Below are 20497 nucleotides of genomic sequence, written 5' to 3'. Positions count from 1 at the left end.
TCCCGCGAGCCGGATTTGAACCGGCGACCTAAGGATAGCTTTCAACTTTTTCTACAGTCCTCCGCTCTACCAACTGAGCTATCACGGGATCATATGAGAACAACATATGTCATATGAATTATACCTCGTACTATTTCCTGAGTTATGTTACGTATTGCATGTTCCTTGTCTTGTCTCGCGAGAACGATCATTGTTGGCTGGTGACACAACTGTTTGACAGTTGATGGATTGGTTCTGCATCGCTGACTAATCCTAAAAATGCATTGCCGTATAATGGCATTATTAGACTGCGTATCTATATTATAATACAAAATATGTATTACAATCTGTATAAATAAACTCATGATCTGTCACAGTGTCCATGAAGCGCCATTACAATGTCTTTGCATCAACCGTTCAGAGAGACTCCTAGTAGAGTGGATGACATATTCTCTTGGATGAACTCATTCTGGGTGTTGCAAGTTGGAAATCTCTATTCCGGTTGGAATGAGGACTGATTGGAAATGCATCCTCTTTAACAAAGTCATAAAGGAGTTCATACAATTGGAACATTTGACTGGACATTAGTGGTGCCTGATAAAAACACGAACATATACGTTGGATGGAAAGCAAATGGGCGGCAATTCTCATGGTCAAAGAAGAGGATACATATTGTCGAACAATATTCCCCCAAGAATCCGACAAATTGAAAACCAGTGACACAAAGGATGCATATGGTGCCTAGTGCTTTATGGCAGTTTATAAAGCTGTATATGACTCCCAATAATGGTATTTGGACCGAAGCAAATCTGGAGTCCATAAGCCTTTTTGAAAGGTCACTGATTGGTCCTTAAATTGCCATTGGGTTTTTCAGTGCCATGCCATAGTTATTATATTAACGGAATGCGATGAATCTATTTTGCAAGGAAGCTTGTTAGTACTGTATAACAGTCTGCAACGAGCATAACGTAATATCATCGTGCAGTTTAACTCTTTAAACATTTCATCAATTGTAAGTCGAATTGCAATCAATTCTCGTGTTACGATTGAATTTTGAGGGAATTTGCACAAAATGTCATTCGTATTGTTAACAGTTAAATTTGTATGATTTTGAATCAATCTGAATTTGTACTACTTCAATAGAACTGAAATTCACATTCTAGAAAAATATTAGTGATTCATACTGTACTACAAGCTAGGTGAGCAGGAGAGTTTCATGACGACAAGGTTAGGGTTAATAAGCTTACGTCAGCAAATCGCTCCACAACATATATAGGATGAAGACATATACCAGAGGGCGCTACCTTTGACGGGAACACTGTTTTGGAAAAACGGAATTCGTGATAAAACCAGTCTCGTAACTTTCCATATCTCCGGAAAACGAATCTTGCTTGAAGGGTTAAAACTATGTGCCTTGTTATTGCAGCCTTGAAAATGTGTGTGTGTGTGTGTGTGTGTGTGTGTGTGTGTGTGTGTGTATAAGCAAAGAGCTTATAAGAAAAGAGCTTGGTCAAAACGCTATAAAGCATATGAAATTAGACATCATCTTGCAGGTAAGATAAATGAAATGTATCTCATTACAGTCTAAAGACATCCTCTTAGTGCCAGAAAGCATTTATATGTTTTTGGAAAACAAAGCTGGAAAGTATTTTATTCTTTCTTGAAGCATTCATTTTTGTTATACTATAATATAAAGTGTGAACTATAATGTTTTATATATTGTTTGTACTTTATTATGAATTGTAATGGTAGATTATTCTTACCAAAAGGCTTCCTGAAAACTTCATGCTCTTTGATTGCTAGTTTAGAAACAAAATACCTTTAACACATTAAACCCTGGCGACGAGTTAACGTGGCAGGAGGTAGTAGCCTACTTCCGAGCTTTGTAGCGTTAAGGTCATGCATGATACACTAAAGTGGTGGTATTATAGAAAGGTAGTCAGATGTACCTCTACAATGATACGAAATAATCTAACACAACTAGGCAGTAGGTTATTGGAAAATCACCTGGAAGTTGATGTCTTAGCATGCATTCAGAAAAAGCTTTCAAAATGTGTTTCCTACTCGAATTTCATGCGAAAACGATTAAAACCTCAAGGGTTTAATGTTACAAAACGTGATATTTCGGTATTTAAGGTAAAGCTTTTAATCACTTGTCATTACGACCAATGATTCTGGTATTACTACTATTGTAAATATATTTTGAATATCTTTGATTTTTACGCCATAGATTAAAAAGACATACATTTCAGAACCGAATGAGGTTGGTCAGCTTTGTATGAGTATCAAAATAGAATATCTATATTTTGATTTTAAAGAGTAATTCTCCATACTGAGCTCTACTTTAATTCAATAAAAAAGTGTACTATAGAATTCTGACTTTCTCTTGCACTTCGAACCCTTTACCTTGAACACCAGCAATGTAACCATCGAAATCGCAAGGAATGACCCATCCGGAAGCTTAGGCCGTAATAATACTACTCTCTCTCTCTCTCTCTCTCTCTCTCTCTCTCTCTCTCTCTCTCGCTCTCTCTGAGAGCAGTCCCACGAATAATCGAGACATGATGGAAACAACTGACCTAAATAATGCTTTACACAAATACCCTTACATAAATAATAACTGGGGAAAACATTCTTATTATTAAAGCATCTTTACACAATAACAATAATTGGCACGATAATTGGAAGATTGGTAGAAAAATTTCATCCATGATAACTAGTGAAAATGTCATTAATAATGACCTTAACCTTTGACGCCTTCCCATAAATACATTATGACAATTTGTGCTGATTCTAATGATGTGTAAAAAGAGAAATAGCCAACAATACTATTTTTCATTCCTCGACAATGATGGGAAAACGCCACAAATGAATCAAGGAAGAGCGATCAATGAACGAAGGAAGTTATCGATACTCCATTGTCCTGAATAGAAAAAGCCATAACGTGCCACATTAATTCAATTACCCATTCATTCAATTATCCATGAAATTATAGACTATTATCTAACCAGTTACATTTAATTGTCTATTTCATATTATATTCAAAACTATTCAATAATCGATTCAACATTATTTCAATATTTTCTGCTTCCAAAGAATCGATTGCTTCCCAGATGAATATAACCAGACTTTAAAGAATTAAAACGTAGCTCCCGCGAGCCGCATTCGAACCAATGACCTAAGGTTAGCCATCAACCTCCTTTATCGTCATGTGCTCTACCAACTGAGTTATCACGTGAACCTATTGCAAAAGTATATCACAAATCATTTCTTAAAATATAGTACTTAATACTCGTGTCTTCCTTTTCTAACAATGGATGGATTTGTATTGCATCACTGCCTGTTACACATATACGGTTTGTTGAATAGGCGTTAAATATATTGCTACGACAACGAAGACGAATGTCGCCTTTAATACACTGTTCGCTATATCATGCTGAAGAAATGTCGGTAAGTGTCTGTCCCACGAACACACGTAGGAAGTCGATTCGGGCTGGCCTGGGTGGGTAACGAACCCACAGCTATTGGCTTACGAATCAAACGCATTGACAACTCAGCTACCACGTCAGTAGTGTATTGCGACTGTTTACGGACAGCGGGAAAATACATTACAAATCCCCTTGGGGATGTTTATGGACAAGGTTTTTCAGATCACCCTGGGGCTGTTTACGGACTGACACCAATGTGGCAAGGATGTAACCTCAATACGCACTAATCGAGAGAGACAGACAGACAGACAGACAGAGAGAGAGAGAGAGAGAGAGAGAAATACAGTAGACATATAGATATAGACATATATAATATATACATAGATTGATGAACATCAATATATCATACCTTAACTATAAAATCGACAACAAATATTTAGGGAAGACAGCAAATCGTTTTTGTCTTCTTTTTTAGTTTCTTCTTTTACTCCACCATTTTCTTAGTATTGTACTCGCTGTTGTGTTCTTCTTTTTTCATTTTTTCCTCCTCCTGTTTTTGTTTCTTGTCTTTCTCGTTCTTTCTTTAATTTTTTCTTTCTTTTCTATTTAATTATTCCTGTCTCTCATCTTCTGTATGTCTTCTTCATTTTCCTTCTCCTCCTTTTCTTATTTAATCAGCTCTCTTAACATATCCTTAAAAATGTCGTGGGCCACTATAGCGTCAATGGTTATTGAAAGGTCGTGGGTCACTATATCGTCAAGGGGAATTTATCATGGTGAATATGAATGGGCTACTATAGCGTGAATGGGAATTGAACATAGGGAGATTGAATGAACCATTTTGGTGTCATCGGGAATCGAACATGGGAATATTGGGGTTGTATACTCGTTATGTGTTAGCTTAAAATGTATAGCTACAACTGGTGGGAAATTTCTTTGAAAAAACCCCCTATTTCTAGCCTCAACTTGTATGACGTTCCTGTTTAAAAATCCTAGTATCTATCTATAGCTACAACCTGTGGAAAAACCCAAGTCTATATTTATAGTTTCCAAAATTCCAGCTTCAATGCTGTCACTCTACTGGACACTAGGGGAATAATGGCAACAGTGTTGCTATAGGCTGACCTGAATATGCGTTACTGTAGGTAGGTAGGTAGATAAAATAAATTTGATAGATATGAAGGGAGTTTTATAGGGAAAGACAAAGACAAATACACACACACACACAAACAAACGTACGGGCGCACGCATACACATAAAAACAAACACACAAACCAAACGCACGCCTGCATACAAAAACATACATCCACAAACGTATGAGTGCGCTCGAACACACACACTACACAAAGGGAAGAAGAAACACAAACCCAAAATATGCCATCCACACGGGGGTGGGGTTGGGGCCGAGTGGCCGAGTGGTCTAAAGCGCTCTCCGTTACGGATCACTGACATCTCACCTCTCTCTGTGTAGGTTCGAGTCTAGGATTCGGCCAATGTGGGTATGTGAGAAATCTTGCCAGTAGCTTGTCGTGGGTCGGTGGTTCTTCCCGGGGGTTTTCCGGATTCTTCCTCCACCATTAATACTGGCCGCCATGCATAGCCTATCGTGTGCTGAAAAATGGCGTTAAACCCCACAACAACAACAACCATCCACACAGAAGGAAGATGAAGAAAAAAACAAATATACTATCTACTATCCACACAAACGTACGTGAACGCATACAAACCCCAAATATACTATCCACACAAACGTACGCGAACGCATACAAACACTATAATATCCACACAAACGTACGCAAACGCATAGAAAACACAGACTCTACTATCTACACAAATGTACGCAAACGAATAGAAGCACTATAATATCCACACAAACGTACGCAAACGCATAGAAAACACACACTCTACTATTCACACTAAAGTAAAGAAAACAAGCCGAAAATATACTATCCACAAACGGGAAGGAGAAAAAACAACTCCCAAAATATATCTCCACACAGAGAAGAGGGAAAAAAAACCATATAAACTATCCACACAGAAGGATGTAGAAAAACAAAAACCCAAATACACTATCGACACAGAGGGAATATGAGAAAGAAAGTCAAATATACTATCCACACAAACGTTCGCGAACGCATACAAACAAATTATCCACTATCCACACAAACGTACGTGAACGTATTCAAACCCCAAATATACTACCCACACAAACGTAAGCGAACGCATACAAACCCCAAATATACTATCCACACAAACGTACGCGAACGCATACAAACACAATATCTACTATCCACACAAACTGACGCGAACGCATACAAACACAATATCTACTAAGCACACAAACTTACATGAACGAAAACAAACCTCAGATGCACAATCCACAGAAACTTACGTGAACACATACAAACACAATATCTAATATCTACACAAATGTACGTGAAGGCATACACACCCAAATATACTAGGCACATTTACGTACGCGAACGCATACACAATATCTACTATCCACACAAACGTACGCGAACGCGTACAAACACAATATCTACTAACCACAGAAACTTACGTGAACGTATACAAACCCCTTATGTACAATCCACACAAGCTTACATGAACACATAAAAACACAATATCTAATATCTACACAAATGTACGTGAAGGCATACACACCCAAATATACTAGGCACATTTACGTACGTGAACGCATACACAATATCTACTATCCACACAAACGTACGCGAACGCGTACAAACACAATATCTACTAACCACAGAAACTTACGTGAACGTATACAAACCTCTTATGTACAATCCACACAAGCTTACATGAACACATAAAAACACAATATCTAATATCTACACAAATGTACGTGAAGGCATACACACCCAAATATACTAGCCACATTTACGTCCGCGAACGCATACACAATATCTACTATCCACACAAACGTACGTGAACGCATACAAACACAATATCTACTAATCACACAAACTTACGTGAACGCACATAATCCCCAGATGTACAATCTGCACAAACTTACGTGAACCCTTACAAACACAATATCTACTATCCACACAGGGAAGAGGAAAACAAATCAAACCCCAAATCTACCATCCGCTCAGAAGCGAGAAATAGAAAACAAACCTCATATCTACTATGCACACAGAGGGAAGAAGAAAAAATAACCCAATATACACTATCCACACAGAGGAAAGAAGAAAACAACAAATAGATACTATCCACACAGAGTGAAGAAATAAACCATTATATATACTTTGCACACAGAGTGAAGGAGAAATAATAACCCAATATATACTATGCACACAGAGGGAAGAAGATAACCCATTATTCGATCAGCACAGAGTGAAGACGAATTGTTTCGGAAAGCACCTAAGCCCTCAGCTACAATGACCAACTCTACCAAACACACACACCGACACAGACACTGCAAAACCCATTTAACCCGTTATTCTATGGCGTCAGTGTGTGACTTTAGAAACATTCCAGACTCAAAATGATGGATGGACAGACTGACTGGTTTGTGCCCACTTCCATGCCTAAAAGTGCGTGCGTGAAGGAAAACATCCATTCAAATTTAAAGTCTAGCTAAACGTGATGCAGAGGGATAGAGAGAGGTGAAAGAGCACAAATTCATATATTGTCAATCAAAACAAAATACACCATCCTTATTATAAAAAGTCAAGACCAAGAGACACTAACGTTCTCTTTCTGGTCAGGTCTCTTTTAGAAGTTAGTATGAAATTTCACATCAGGGCAACGCATCAAATTGTCAATTTTTCCATTTCCACCTCTTCACTGGCACAAGTTCTTTCTCATCAATGTTTTCTTCTTCCTAACCCCTCTCTTGTGGCCTGAAGTTCCGAATGTATCGATGTATCTATAAAGATTCAGCTATTTTGCAACATACTCAATGGTCTCCGCACTGTCCTTACCTTTCTATGGCCTTTCCACCCATCCAGAGAAAGAGTTAGAGGGTTACAAAAATATTTTTTAAAAATGTACACTTAGTTCTAGAGGAACCTTCAGAACGATATGTCATGTGCAAGTTAGTGGCTAAACCATTTAGATTCGCCACTGGGATACGATCAGTTTTGTGCAGGAAGTAACACTAATTGCCTCCAACAAACAGAGGTATAAAAACGGGCTAGCGGGCCACGACTTTTATCAGTAGAGATACAACAGGTTCCATGGAAGGAAATCAATGACAGTATTCAAACTGTGGAGGACTACAAAAACTTATTACAAGAACCATGGATTTCATGTGTTGCCTCCCTTGGTATGTAATGGCAACTAACCATTAGCGTGATGCAATGTACATCGGCCAAAAACTGTGTGGCAATTGACCTACAAAGGATACTTTGTAACTTTAACATCGAAAATATGACTATGTACAAGAGCGAAGCCATTACAGGTGTATGTGAGTGAAAGGTATTTGTGCAGGCAGGGACCGGCACTGGAAAATTCCTTATTTATCAGTGCATTCAGGTTGTGTGCTCCACTTTTCTCGATCATGTAGGAACATCGTTTAAATTTGAACAATATAGACAATAATATAATATTAATCTTAGTGTTACATGTACTTTATTCAAGACTTCTTTCAGCAACGGAAACTTAACATTGGGAGACATGTATCAACGACAGAGTTAATCTGATTACTTACCTTACGTCACGATATGAATTAATTATTGGTTTTGGATACATTTGAAGAAAACAAAATGTGGTGGCTCCTGAGGGGAACATTTTACGTTTTTGTACTAATATGTTGGCCGCTGGTCGCTTTAGAGGGGTGGCCGTTCTTGAAGGGTATTTTCGAATACAAATTCGTCGGTGACAAGGGATTATGGCTGTAAGAGCCGGATGGCCGCTGGTCAGGGGGAGCCGTTCAAGAGGTGGACTACTTTAATTGTATTATACTATATTTAAATAGCTGTCAAACTATTCTGTTGTCGTTCCTTGACATGATGTTTTTGGAATCTCCGCTTCGTACTGATTATTTGCTGCATTTTTGTGGGTGGGTAGGTGGAGGTGGTTTTGTTATAGTCTTTTTAAAATGGCACACAATTTCTCAACTATGGAAGTCGGGATAAGTCTCAAAGTTGATTAAATGAGAACACATTGTCGACGTGTCAACATAATGGAACAAGTTTGACTGGACATTATTAGTGGCTGAAAGAAACATGTAGATATGTGCAGGATGCAAAGTAAATAGGCGACAAAATTCTCATAATTAAAGGCGAAGATACAACGTGTCTAACACTATTTCCAAGAACGTGACAATTAGAGAACCAAAGACACATACGATGCATATTTAAGAAAGACCGAGATCCTTAAGTTAGTTATCCATTTAATAATTTTCGGTTATCGATTCAATATTGTTCTAGTATATTCCAGTATTCCTTGTTTCCAGGTTTGATATTTAAAACTACAAAAAACGTAAATCCCGCGAGCCGGATTTGAACCGGCGACCTAAGGATAGCTTTCAACTTTTTCTACAGTCCTCCGCTCTACCAACTGAGCTATCACGGGATCATATGAGAACAACATATGTCATATGAATTATACCTCGTACTATTTCCTGAGTTATGTTACGTATTGCATGTTCCTTGTCTTGTCTCGCGAGAACGATCATTGTTGGCTGGTGACACAACTGTTTGACAGTTGATGGATTGGTTCTGCATCGCTGACTAATCCTAAAAATGCATTGCCGTATAATGGCATTATTAGACTGCGTATCTATATTATAATACAAAATATGTATTACAATCTGTATAAATAAACTCATGATCTGTCACAGTGTCCATGAAGCGCCATTACAATGTCTTTGCATCAACCGTTCAGAGAGACTCCTAGTAGAGTGGATGACATATTCTCTTGGATGAACTCATTCTGGGTGTTGCAAGTTGGAAATCTCTATTCCGGTTGGAATGAGGACTGATTGGAAATGCATCCTCTTTAACAAAGTCATAAAGGAGTTCATACAATTGGAACATTTGACTGGACATTAGTGGTGCCTGATAAAAACACGAACATATACGTTGGATGGAAAGCAAATGGGCGGCAATTCTCATGGTCAAAGAAGAGGATACATATTGTCGAACAATATTCCCCCAAGAATCCGACAAATTGAAAACCAGTGACACAAAGGATGCATATGGTGCCTAGTGCTTTATGGCAGTTTATAAAGCTGTATATGACTCCCAATAATGGTATTTGGACCGAAGCAAATCTGGAGTCCATAAGCCTTTTTGAAAGGTCACTGATTGGTCCTTAAATTGCCATTGGGTTTTTCAGTGCCATGCCATAGTTATTATATTAACGGAATGCGATGAATCTATTTTGCAAGGAAGCTTGTTAGTACTGTATAACAGTCTGCAACGAGCATAACGTAATATCATCGTGCAGTTTAACTCTTTAAACATTTCATCAATTGTAAGTCGAATTGCAATCAATTCTCGTGTTACGATTGAATTTTGAGGGAATTTGCACAAAATGTCATTCGTATTGTTAACAGTTAAATTTGTATGATTTTGAATCAATCTGAATTTGTACTACTTCAATAGTACTGAAATTCACATTCTAGAAAAATATTAGTGATTCATACCGTACTACAAGCTAGGTGAGCAGGAGAGTTTCATGACGACAAGGTTAGGGTTAATAAGCTTACGTCAGCAAATCGCTCCACAACATATATAGGATGAAGACATATACCAGAGGGCGCTACCTTTGACGGGAACACTGTTTTGGAAAAACGGAATTCGTGATAAAACCAGTCTCGTAACTTTCCATATCTCCGGAAAACGAATCTTGCTTGAAGGGTTAAAACTATGTGCCTTGTTATTGCAGCCTTGAAAATGTGTGTGTGTGTGTGTGTGTGTGTGTGTGTGTGTGTGTGTGTGTGTGTGTGTGTGTGTGTATAAGCAAAGAGCTTATAAGAAAAGAGCTTGGTCAAAACGCTATAAAGCATATGAAATTAGACATCATCTTGCAGGTAAGATAAATGAAATGTATCTCATTACAGTCTAAAGACATCCTCTTAGTGCCAGAAAGCATTTATATGTTTTTGGAAAACAAAGCTGGAAAGTATTTTATTCTTTCTTGAAGCATTCATTTTTGTTATACTATAATATAAAGTGTGAACTATAATGTTTTATATATTGTTTGTACTTTATTATGAATTGTAATGGTAGATTATTCTTACCAAAAGGCTTCCTGAAAACTTCATGCTCTTTGATTGCTAGTTTAGAAACAAAATACCTTTAACACATTAAACCCTGGCGACGAGTTAACGTGGCAGGAGGTAGTAGCCTACTTCCGAGCTTTGTAGCGTTAAGGTCATGCATGATACACTAAAGTGGTGGTATTATAGAAAGGTAGTCAGATGTACCTCTACAATGATACGAAATAATCTAACACAACTAGGCAGTAGGTTATTGGAAAATCACCTGGAAGTTGATGTCTTAGCATGCATTCAGAAAAAGCTTTCAAAATGTGTTTCCTACTCGAATTTCATGCGAAAACGATTAAAACCTCAAGGGTTTAATGTTACAAAACGTGATATTTCGGTATTTAAGGTAAAGCTTTTAATCACTTGTCATTACGACCAATGATTCTGGTATTACTACTATTGTAAATATATTTTGAATATCTTTGATTTTTACGCCATAGATTAAAAAGACATACATTTCAGAACCGAATGAGGTTGGTCAGCTTTGTATGAGTATCAAAATAGAATATCATTATTTTGATTTTAAAGAGTAATTCTCCATACTGAGCTCTACTTTAATTCAATAAAAAAGTGTACTATAGAATTCTGACTTTCTCTTGCACTTCGAACCCTTTACCTTGAACACCAGCAATGTAACCATCGAAATCGCAAGGAATGACCCATCCGGAAGCTTAGGCCGTAATAATACTACTCTCTCTCTCTCTCTCTCTCTCTCTCTCTCTCTCTCTCTCTCTCGCTCTCTCTGAGAGCAGTCCCACGAATAATTGAGACATGATGGAAACAACTGACCTAAATAATGCTTTACACAAATACCCTTACATAAATAATAACTGGGGAAAACATTCTTATTATTAAAGCATCTTTACACAATAACAATAATTGGCACGATAATTGGAAGATTGGTAGAAAAATTTCATCCATGATAACTAGTGAAAATGTCATTAATAATGACCTTAACCTTTGACGCCTTCCCATAAATACATTATGAAGCGTTCGTAGTTTTCTTCTTTGACAATTTGTGCTGATTCTAATGATGTGTAAAAAGAGAAATAGCCAACAATACTATTTTTCATTCCTCGACAATGATGGGAAAACGCCACAAATGAATCAAGGAAGAGCGATCAATGAACGAAGGAAGTTATCGATACTCCATTGTCCTGAATAGAAAAAGCCATAACGTGCCACATTAATTCAATTACCCATTCATTCAATTATCCATGAAATTATAGACTATTATCTAACCAGTTACATTTAATTGTCTATTTCATATTATATTCAAAACTATTCAATAATCGATTCAACATTATTTCAATATTTTCTGCTTCCAAAGAATCGATTGCTTCCCAGATGAATATAACCAGACTTTAAAGAATTAAAACGTAGCTCCCGCGAGCCGCATTCGAACCAATGACCTAAGGTTAGCCATCAACCTCCTTTATCGTCATGTGCTCTACCAACTGAGTTATCACGTGAACCTATTGCAAAAGTATATCACAAATCATTTCTTAAAATATAGTACTTAATACTCGTGTCTTCCTTTTCTAACAATGGATGGATTTGTATTGCATCACTGCCTGTTACACATATACGGTTTGTTGAATAGGCGTTAAATATATTGCTACGACAACGAAGACGAATGTCGCCTTTAATACACTGTTCGCTATATCATGCTGAAGAAATGTCGGTAAGTGTCTGTCCCACGAACACACGTAGGAAGTCGATTCGGGCTGGCCTGGGTGGGTAACGAACCCACAGCTATTGGCTTACGAATCAAACGCATTGACAACTCAGCTACCACGTCAGTAGTGTATTGCGACTGTTTACGGACAGCGGGAAAATACATTACAAATCCCCTTGGGGATGTTTATGGACAAGGTTTTTCAGATCACCCTGGGGCTGTTTACGGACTGACACCAATGTGGCAAGGATGTAACCTCAATACGCACTAATCGAGAGAGACAGACAGACAGACAGACAGAGAGAGAGAGAGAGAGAGAGAGAAATACAGTAGACATATAGATATAGACATATATAATATATACATAGATTGATGAACATCAATATATCATACCTTAACTATAAAATCGACAACAAATATTTAGGGAAGACAGCAAATCGTTTTTGTCTTCTTTTTTAGTTTCTTCTTTTACTCCACCATTTTCTTAGTATTGTACTCGCTGTTGTGTTCTTCTTTTTTCATTTTTTCCTCCTCCTGTTTTTGTTTCTTGTCTTTCTCGTTCTTTCTTTAATTTTTTCTTTCTTTTCTATTTAATTATTCCTGTCTCTCATCTTCTGTATGTCTTCTTCATTTTCCTTCTCCTCCTTTTCTTATTTAATCAGCTCTCTTAACATATCCTTAAAAATTTCGTGGGCCACTATAGCGTCAATGGTTATTGAAAGGTCGTGGGTCACTATATCGTCAAGGGGAATTTATCATGGTGAATATGAATGGGCTACTATAGCGTGAATGGGAATTGAACATAGGGAGATTGAATGAACCATTTTGGTGTCATCGGGAATCGAACATGGGAATATTGGGGTTGTATACTCGTTATGTGTTAGCTTAAAATGTATAGCTACAACTGGTGGGAAATTTCTTTGAAAAAACCCCCTATTTCTAGCCTCAACTTGTATGACGTTCCTGTTTAAAAATCCTAGTATCTATCTATAGCTACAACCTGTGGAAAAACCCAAGTCTATATTTATAGTTTCCAAAATTCCAGCTTCAATGCTGTCACTCTACTGGACACTAGGGGAATAATGGCAACAGTGTTGCTATAGGCTGACCTGAATATGCGTTACTGTAGGTAGGTAGGTAGGTAAAATAAATTTGATAGATATGAAGGGAGTTTTATAGGGAAAGACAAAGACAAATACACACACACACACAAACAAACGTACGGGCGCACGCATACACATAAAAACAAACACACAAACCAAACGCACGCCTGCATACAAAAACATACATCCACAAACGTATGAGTGCGCTCGAACACACACACTACACAAAGGGAAGAAGAAACACAAACCCAAAATATGCCATCCACACGGGGGTGGGGTTGGGGCCGAGTGGCCGAGTGGTCTAAAGCGCTCTCCGTTACGGATCACTGACATCTCACCTCTCTCTGTGTAGGTTCGAGTCTAGGATTCGGCCAATGTGGGTATGTGAGAAATCTTGCCAGTAGCTTGTCGTGGGTCGGTGGTTCTTCCCGGGGGTTTTCCGGATTCTTCCTCCACCATTAATACTGGCCGCCATGCATAGCCTATCGTGTGCTGAAAAATGGCGTTAAACCCCACAACAACAACAACCATCCACACAGAAGGAAGATGAAGAAAAAAACAAATATACTATCTACTATCCACACAAACGTACGTGAACGCATACAAACCCCAAATATACTATCCACACAAACGTTCGCGAACGCATACAAACACTATAATATCCACACAAACGTACGCAAACGCATAGAAAACACAGACTCTACTATCTACACAAATGTACGCAAACGAATAGAAGCACTATAATATCCACACAAACGTACGCAAACGCATAGAAAACACACACTCTACTATTCACACTAAAGTAAAGAAAACAAGCCGAAAATATACTATCCACAAACGGGAAGGAGAAAAAACAACTCCCAAAATATATCTCCACACAGAGAAGAGGAAAAAAAACCCATATAAACTATCCACACAGAAGGATGTAGAAAAACAAAAACCCAAATACACTATCGACACAGAGGGAATATGAGAAAGAAAGTCAAATATACTATCCACACAAACGTTCGCGAACGCATACAAACAAATTATCCACTATCCACACAAACGTACGTGAACGTATTCAAACCCCAAATATACTACCCACACAAACGTAAGCGAACGCATACAAACCCCAAATATACTATCCACACAAACGTACGCGAACGCATACAAACACAATATCTACTATCCACACAAACTGACGCGAACGCATACAAACACAATATCTACTAAGCACACAAGCTTACATGAACGAATACAAACCTCAGATGCACAATCCACAGAAACTTACGTGAACACATACAAACACAATATCTAATATCTACACAAATGTACGTGAAGGCATACACACCCAAATATACTAGGCACATTTACGTACGCGAACGCATACACAATATCTACTATCCACACAAACGTACGCGAACGCGTACAAACACAATATCTACTAACCACAGAAACTTACGTGAACGTATACAAACCCCTTATGTACAATCCACACAAGCTTACATGAACACATAAAAACACAATATCTAATATCTACACAAATGTACGTGAAGGCATACACACCCAAATATACTAGGCACATTTACGTACGTGAACGCATACACAATATCTACTATCCACACAAACGTACGCGAACGCGTACAAACACAATATCTACTAACCACAGAAACTTACGTGAACGTATACAAACCTCTTATGTACAATCCACACAAGCTTACATGAACACATAAAAACACAATATCTAATATCTACACAAATGTACGTGAAGGCATACACACCCAAATATACTAGCCACATTTACGTCCGCGAACGCATACACAATATCTACTATCCACACAAACGTACGTGAACGCATACAAACACAATATCTACTAATCACACAAACTTACGTGAACGCACATAATCCCCAGATGTACAATCTGCACAAACTTACGTGAACCCTTACAAACACAATATCTACTATCCACACAGGGAAGAGGAAAACAAATCAAACCCCAAATCTACCATCCACTCAGAAGTGAGAAATAGAAAACAAACCTCATATCTACTATGCACACAGAGGGAAGAAGAAAAAATAACCCAATATACACTATCCACACAGAGGAAAGAAGAAAACAACAAATAGATACTATCCACACAGAGTGAAGAAATAAACCATTATATATACTTTGCACACAGAGTGAAGGAGAAATAATAACCCAATATATACTATGCACACAGAGGGAAGAAGATAACCCATTATTCGATCAGCACAGAGTGAAGACGAATTGTTTCGGAAAGCACCTAAGCCCTCAGCTACAATGACCAACTCTACCAAACACACACACCGACACAGACACTGCAAAACCCATTTAACCCGTTATTCTATGGCGTCAGTGTGTGACTTTAGAAACATTCCAGACTCAAAATGATGGATGGACAGACTGACTGGTTTGTGCCCACTTGCATGCCTAAAGTGCGTGCGTGAAGGAAAACATCCATTCAAATTTAAAGTCTAGCTAAACGTGATGCAGAGGGATAGAGAGAGGTGAAAGAGCACAAATTCATATATTGTCAATCAAAACAAAATACACCATCCTTATTATAAAAAGTCAAGACCAAGAGACACTAACGTTCTCTTTCTGGTCAGGTCTCTTTTAGAAGTTAGTATGAAATTTCACATCAGGGCAACGCATCAAATTGTCAATTTTTCCATTTCCACCTCTTCACTGGCACAAGTTCTTTCTCATCAATGTTTTCTTCTTCCTAACCCCTCTCTTGTGGCCTGAAGTTCCGAATGTATCGATGTATCTATAAAGATTCAGCTATTTTGCAACATACTCAATGGTCTCCGCACTGTCCTTACCTTTCTATGGCCTTTCCACCCATCCAGAGAAAGAGTTAGAGGGTTACAAAAATATTTTTTAAAAATGTACACTTAGTTCTAGAGGAACCTTCAGAACGATTTGTGATGTGCAAGTTAGTGGCTAAACCATTTAGATTCGCCACTGGGATACGATCAGTTTTGTGCAGGAAGTAACACTAATTGCCTCCAACAAACAGAGGTATAAAAACGGGCTAGCGGGCCACGACTTTTATCAGTAGAGATACAACAGGTTCCATGGAAGGAAATCAATGACAGTATTCAAACTGTGGAGGACTACAAAAACTTATTACAAGAACCATGGATTTCATGTGTTGCCTCCCTTGGTATGTAATGGCAACTAACCATTAGCGTGATGCAATGTACATCGGCCAAAAACTGTGTGGCAATTGACCTACAAAGGATACTTTGTAACTTTAACATCGAAAATATGACTATGTACAAGAGCGAAGCCATTACAGGTGTATGTGAGTGAAAGGTATTTGTGCAGGCAGGGACCGGCACTGGAAAATTCCTTATTTATCAGTGCATTCAGGTTGTGTGCTCCACTTTTCTCGATCATGTAGGAACATCGTTCAAATTTGAACAACTTAATTTTGATTGGATGCGGTGGCTTGCCGCCGCATCAAATGAAATTCACAGACCGGAAGCACATAAATATCTGCTCGATATGCCATGGTGAAGATATGAGTGCTGGAACCTTGGCTAGCGAAACTGAGACTCCTGAAGGTGCGGTAAAAAAATAAAAAAATAAAAAATCTGAAAACATACCTCCGACCAGTTTGTTTTTTATATATACTTTCTTTCTTTGTTTTGTTTTATTCTTCATGCTATATTATTCCATTATCATTAGTTAAGGGAATATATAAGGGACCGTACAATCGATCGTTTCAAACGTCAATATAATTTGCATCTGAAATACAAAAAGTAATCCCGCGAGCCGGATTTGAACCAGCGACCTAAGGATAGCAATATTTCTTCTCTACAGTCCTCCGCTCTACCAACTGAGCTATCACGGGATATGGCTATTACACTGTCGTGATCTACAGTGTTTATTATTTGTTTCTATTTCGGTTGGGGGCAATAGAGAGTGACCATTACATCTCCTGTCGCCTATGCTTGACAGTTCATGGATTGGTATTGGTTGCAATATAGTGGACTGATAATTTCTTCGATACGCTTAGAATATATTAATATTACTTCTGGGACGACTACATTAAAGTCTAGGACCACTTTAAGGACGATGACGACGATGACGACGAAACGGCGCACATCGGACTGACACATTGGCTTCAAAATAGAAACTATAATAACTACAGGGGCTCGTTACAAAGAAAATCTGGAGTATCCATCCATGAATCAAGGGATTGGGATTCTAACTTGTAACAATATAACACAAGCGAAGACACGGGGCCGCACCATCGCTAGTTCCAACACTGCTAGTCTATCCTAATTGCGTCTGCTAATTTCTAACTTAAGCCAGTCCTAATCAAGAATAGTTCAATATTCAAAACAGCTCGACACACTTCGTTCAGTTTGTGACATAATGGAGAAAATGCAATAATTGTTCGCCGATTTGTACGTTTGGACAAATGCAGGCAAGAAGTGCCGTTATGCATTCTGATAGTCTTGGATTTCACCATTGACCGAAAGGTAAGATCCGAACAACCCAAAGCCCGCAGTAAATATCGTTAATGTACATTGTGATGCGTTTTAATTTTGGTGACAAAACAAATATTGATTTTGGCAAATTTGGTGCTAATTGCTTGTAACATTGTTGCACAGTGCATTGTTAACTCCTGAAACATTCTGATTGCTTGAAAATACATGTCAATACTTATTAATTGATTATAAAATAACAACTCAAAAATGAAACCCCGAGACCATAACTTTCCCAAAATTATTCTTTCATTAACATTCATTGATCAGTAAAATAATATATAACTACACATTTTATGATATTCCGGTAGCTTTACTTCGAATCGTATAAACATTTTATAGACATTGCCATGTTTGCAAAGGCAATGCCAGATAATACTGCCGTTATCGTCTAAGTGTATTAATTCCTTTACAAGCTTGATGAAAGCAATTTGACGAGATGTGATCGGAAGTCTGATCGAGTTGCGCGTAAAGTTGTTATTCATTAAGATGACGAAGAGAAGGGGGAGCAAAGTGTTTTCCAAATGGTTAGGAATTTGTACGGAAGATTGATGAAGGTCTGTAATTTGACAGGTAAGCTTTGTTGTCAGGTAAGGTTAACTTTAAATGGCTCATATGCTTCTTAATAGTGTTTTTTTTTATAACAGAAAAGCATTGATATATGCCACACACACACACACACACACTCAGATATATATATATATATATATATATATATATATATATATAATTTCAAAATAATTATATCTCCACATTTTCGAACCATTAAAAAGAAAGATAGCCATTTCAAGTTGGTGAATGTGGAATAATTTTTTTATTAAGTTAATTAGTAATTGCCTATGTAATTTCATTCCGTATCAGTTGCTGGAATTTCAACAAATGATAAAAAGCCCTCATTGATGGATGGCCGGTCAAAATAAAAACTACATCGTTAGATTAACTTTGTTTTAGAAAATATCGAAGCAGCTCCAAGATATCAAATAAAAAAATGTCCTCTCGTGGTCTTAAACTGTGAACCTATAATATAATGGGTATCTTAAAACTGTGCATCTATATTATAATATTACAGTGGTCCCCTTCTTATACGACCACCCCTTCTGCACAGGGAAAGTGACATTATAAGACGGGTGGCCTTTCCAGAGGGGTACTACATTTTGTTGTGAGAAGTATATGTAATGTACGTAGTAGGAAAGCTACATACTTCAAAGCATTTAATATCTTCATTTAATATCTTCGTTTAAAAGTAAAATTAGGTATTAAAATGTTCTTCTTGTTATAATAATAGACTTATTTCAACTGAATATACATTAATTGTTCTTATTCTTGGCGTAGGCGTAAAATGCAAGCATATATTGTTGTCAGGCACATTGCAAAACCATTCAGAAACGTCATTTGAATCTTGGTACATACATAATTATCTTTCCATTTGCTCCATTTTCTCACTGCTGCTGAATGACCTCATTATCGGTTATGATATTGTTTATTCCATTCTTTTCAACGTAATTTTTTTTATTTGAGTCTTTTCTACATAAAATTGTTCGGCAAGTCCCCCCTCCACACCTGACCTGATATCATCGAGTAGAATAACCGACTTTATTCTAAAATAATACGTATCCGTTTATGTGATGACATGTTAATGTTTACTAATGATTTATTCAGATGTTGCTAACTGTATGCGATTTAATTTTGCAGACGAAACTTTTGTCGAGTGAACGAAATGGCTTCTTCTAAAAGGAAGCGATAAATGTGTTGTCACGTGATTTTTCGGTCTTTGTTACCCGTTTTTTTTTTTCAAGGCCAAGGTTAATCTCTATGTGTGTGTGGGGTGTGTGTTAATGCACAAAATATAATTTTAGCCTATGCTTACCTTGTGATGATCTTGACAATTACGTCCGGTTGTAATCATCAAAGATAAAAAGTCGACAGATGTGCGAATACCAAAATTCTATCATAACATTTTTGAGCCCATTTCCATTAAATATCGGCTTTTATAGACAATATTATAATATTAATCTTACTGTTACATGTACTTTATTCAAGACTTCTTTCAGCAACGGAAACTTAACAGTGGGAGATATGTATCAACGACAGAGTTAATCTGATTACTTACCTTACGTCACGATATGAATTAATTATTGGTTTTGGATACATTTGAAGAAAAAAAAATGTGGCAGCTCCTGAGGGGAACATTTTACGTTTTTGTACTAATATGTTGGCCGCTGGTCGCTTTAGAGGGGTGGCCGTTCTTGAAGGGTATTTTCGAATACAAATTCGTCGTTGACAAGGGATTATGGCTGTAAGAGCCGGATGGCCGCTGGTCAGGGGGAGCCGTTCAAGAGGTGGACTACTTTAATTGTATTATACTATATTTAAATAGCTGTCAAACTATTCTGTTGTCGTTCCTTGACATGATGTTTTTGGAATCTCCGCTTCGTACTGATTATTTGCTGCATTTTTGTGGGTGGGTAGGTGGAGGTGGTTTTGTTATAGTCTTTTTAAAATGGCACACAATTTCTCAACTATGGAAGTCGGGATAAGTCTCAAAGTTGATTAAATGAG

At 37.6% G+C, this 20497-nt stretch overlaps 3 non-coding genes across 3 annotated transcripts; all 3 read right to left on the bottom strand.

Annotated features, from left to right (window-relative positions):
- Positions 1-88, bottom strand: Trnay-gua (transfer RNA tyrosine (anticodon GUA)). The gene is given in 2 exon segments: positions 1-36; positions 52-88. It is a non-coding gene; the product is annotated as a tRNA-Tyr (tRNA).
- An 8775-nt stretch (positions 89-8863) lies between these two features.
- Trnay-gua (transfer RNA tyrosine (anticodon GUA)) lies at positions 8864-8951 on the bottom strand. Its single transcript is given in 2 exon segments — positions 8864-8899; positions 8915-8951. It is a non-coding gene; the product is annotated as a tRNA-Tyr (tRNA).
- An 8259-nt stretch (positions 8952-17210) lies between these two features.
- On the bottom strand, positions 17211-17298 carry Trnay-gua (transfer RNA tyrosine (anticodon GUA)). Its single transcript is given in 2 exon segments — positions 17211-17246; positions 17262-17298. It is a non-coding gene; the product is annotated as a tRNA-Tyr (tRNA).
- Between the last annotated feature and the right edge of the window lie 3199 nt (positions 17299-20497).

This window comes from Sinohyriopsis cumingii, chromosome 3 (genome assembly GCF_028554795.1).
Source record: "Sinohyriopsis cumingii isolate HCF-2022 chromosome 3, ASM2855479v2, whole genome shotgun sequence".
Classification (NCBI taxonomy): Eukaryota; Metazoa; Mollusca; class Bivalvia; order Unionida; family Unionidae; genus Sinohyriopsis; species Sinohyriopsis cumingii.
Note: the sequence above shows the minus strand (reverse complement) of the source record. Positions and strands in the feature narration are given on the sequence as shown.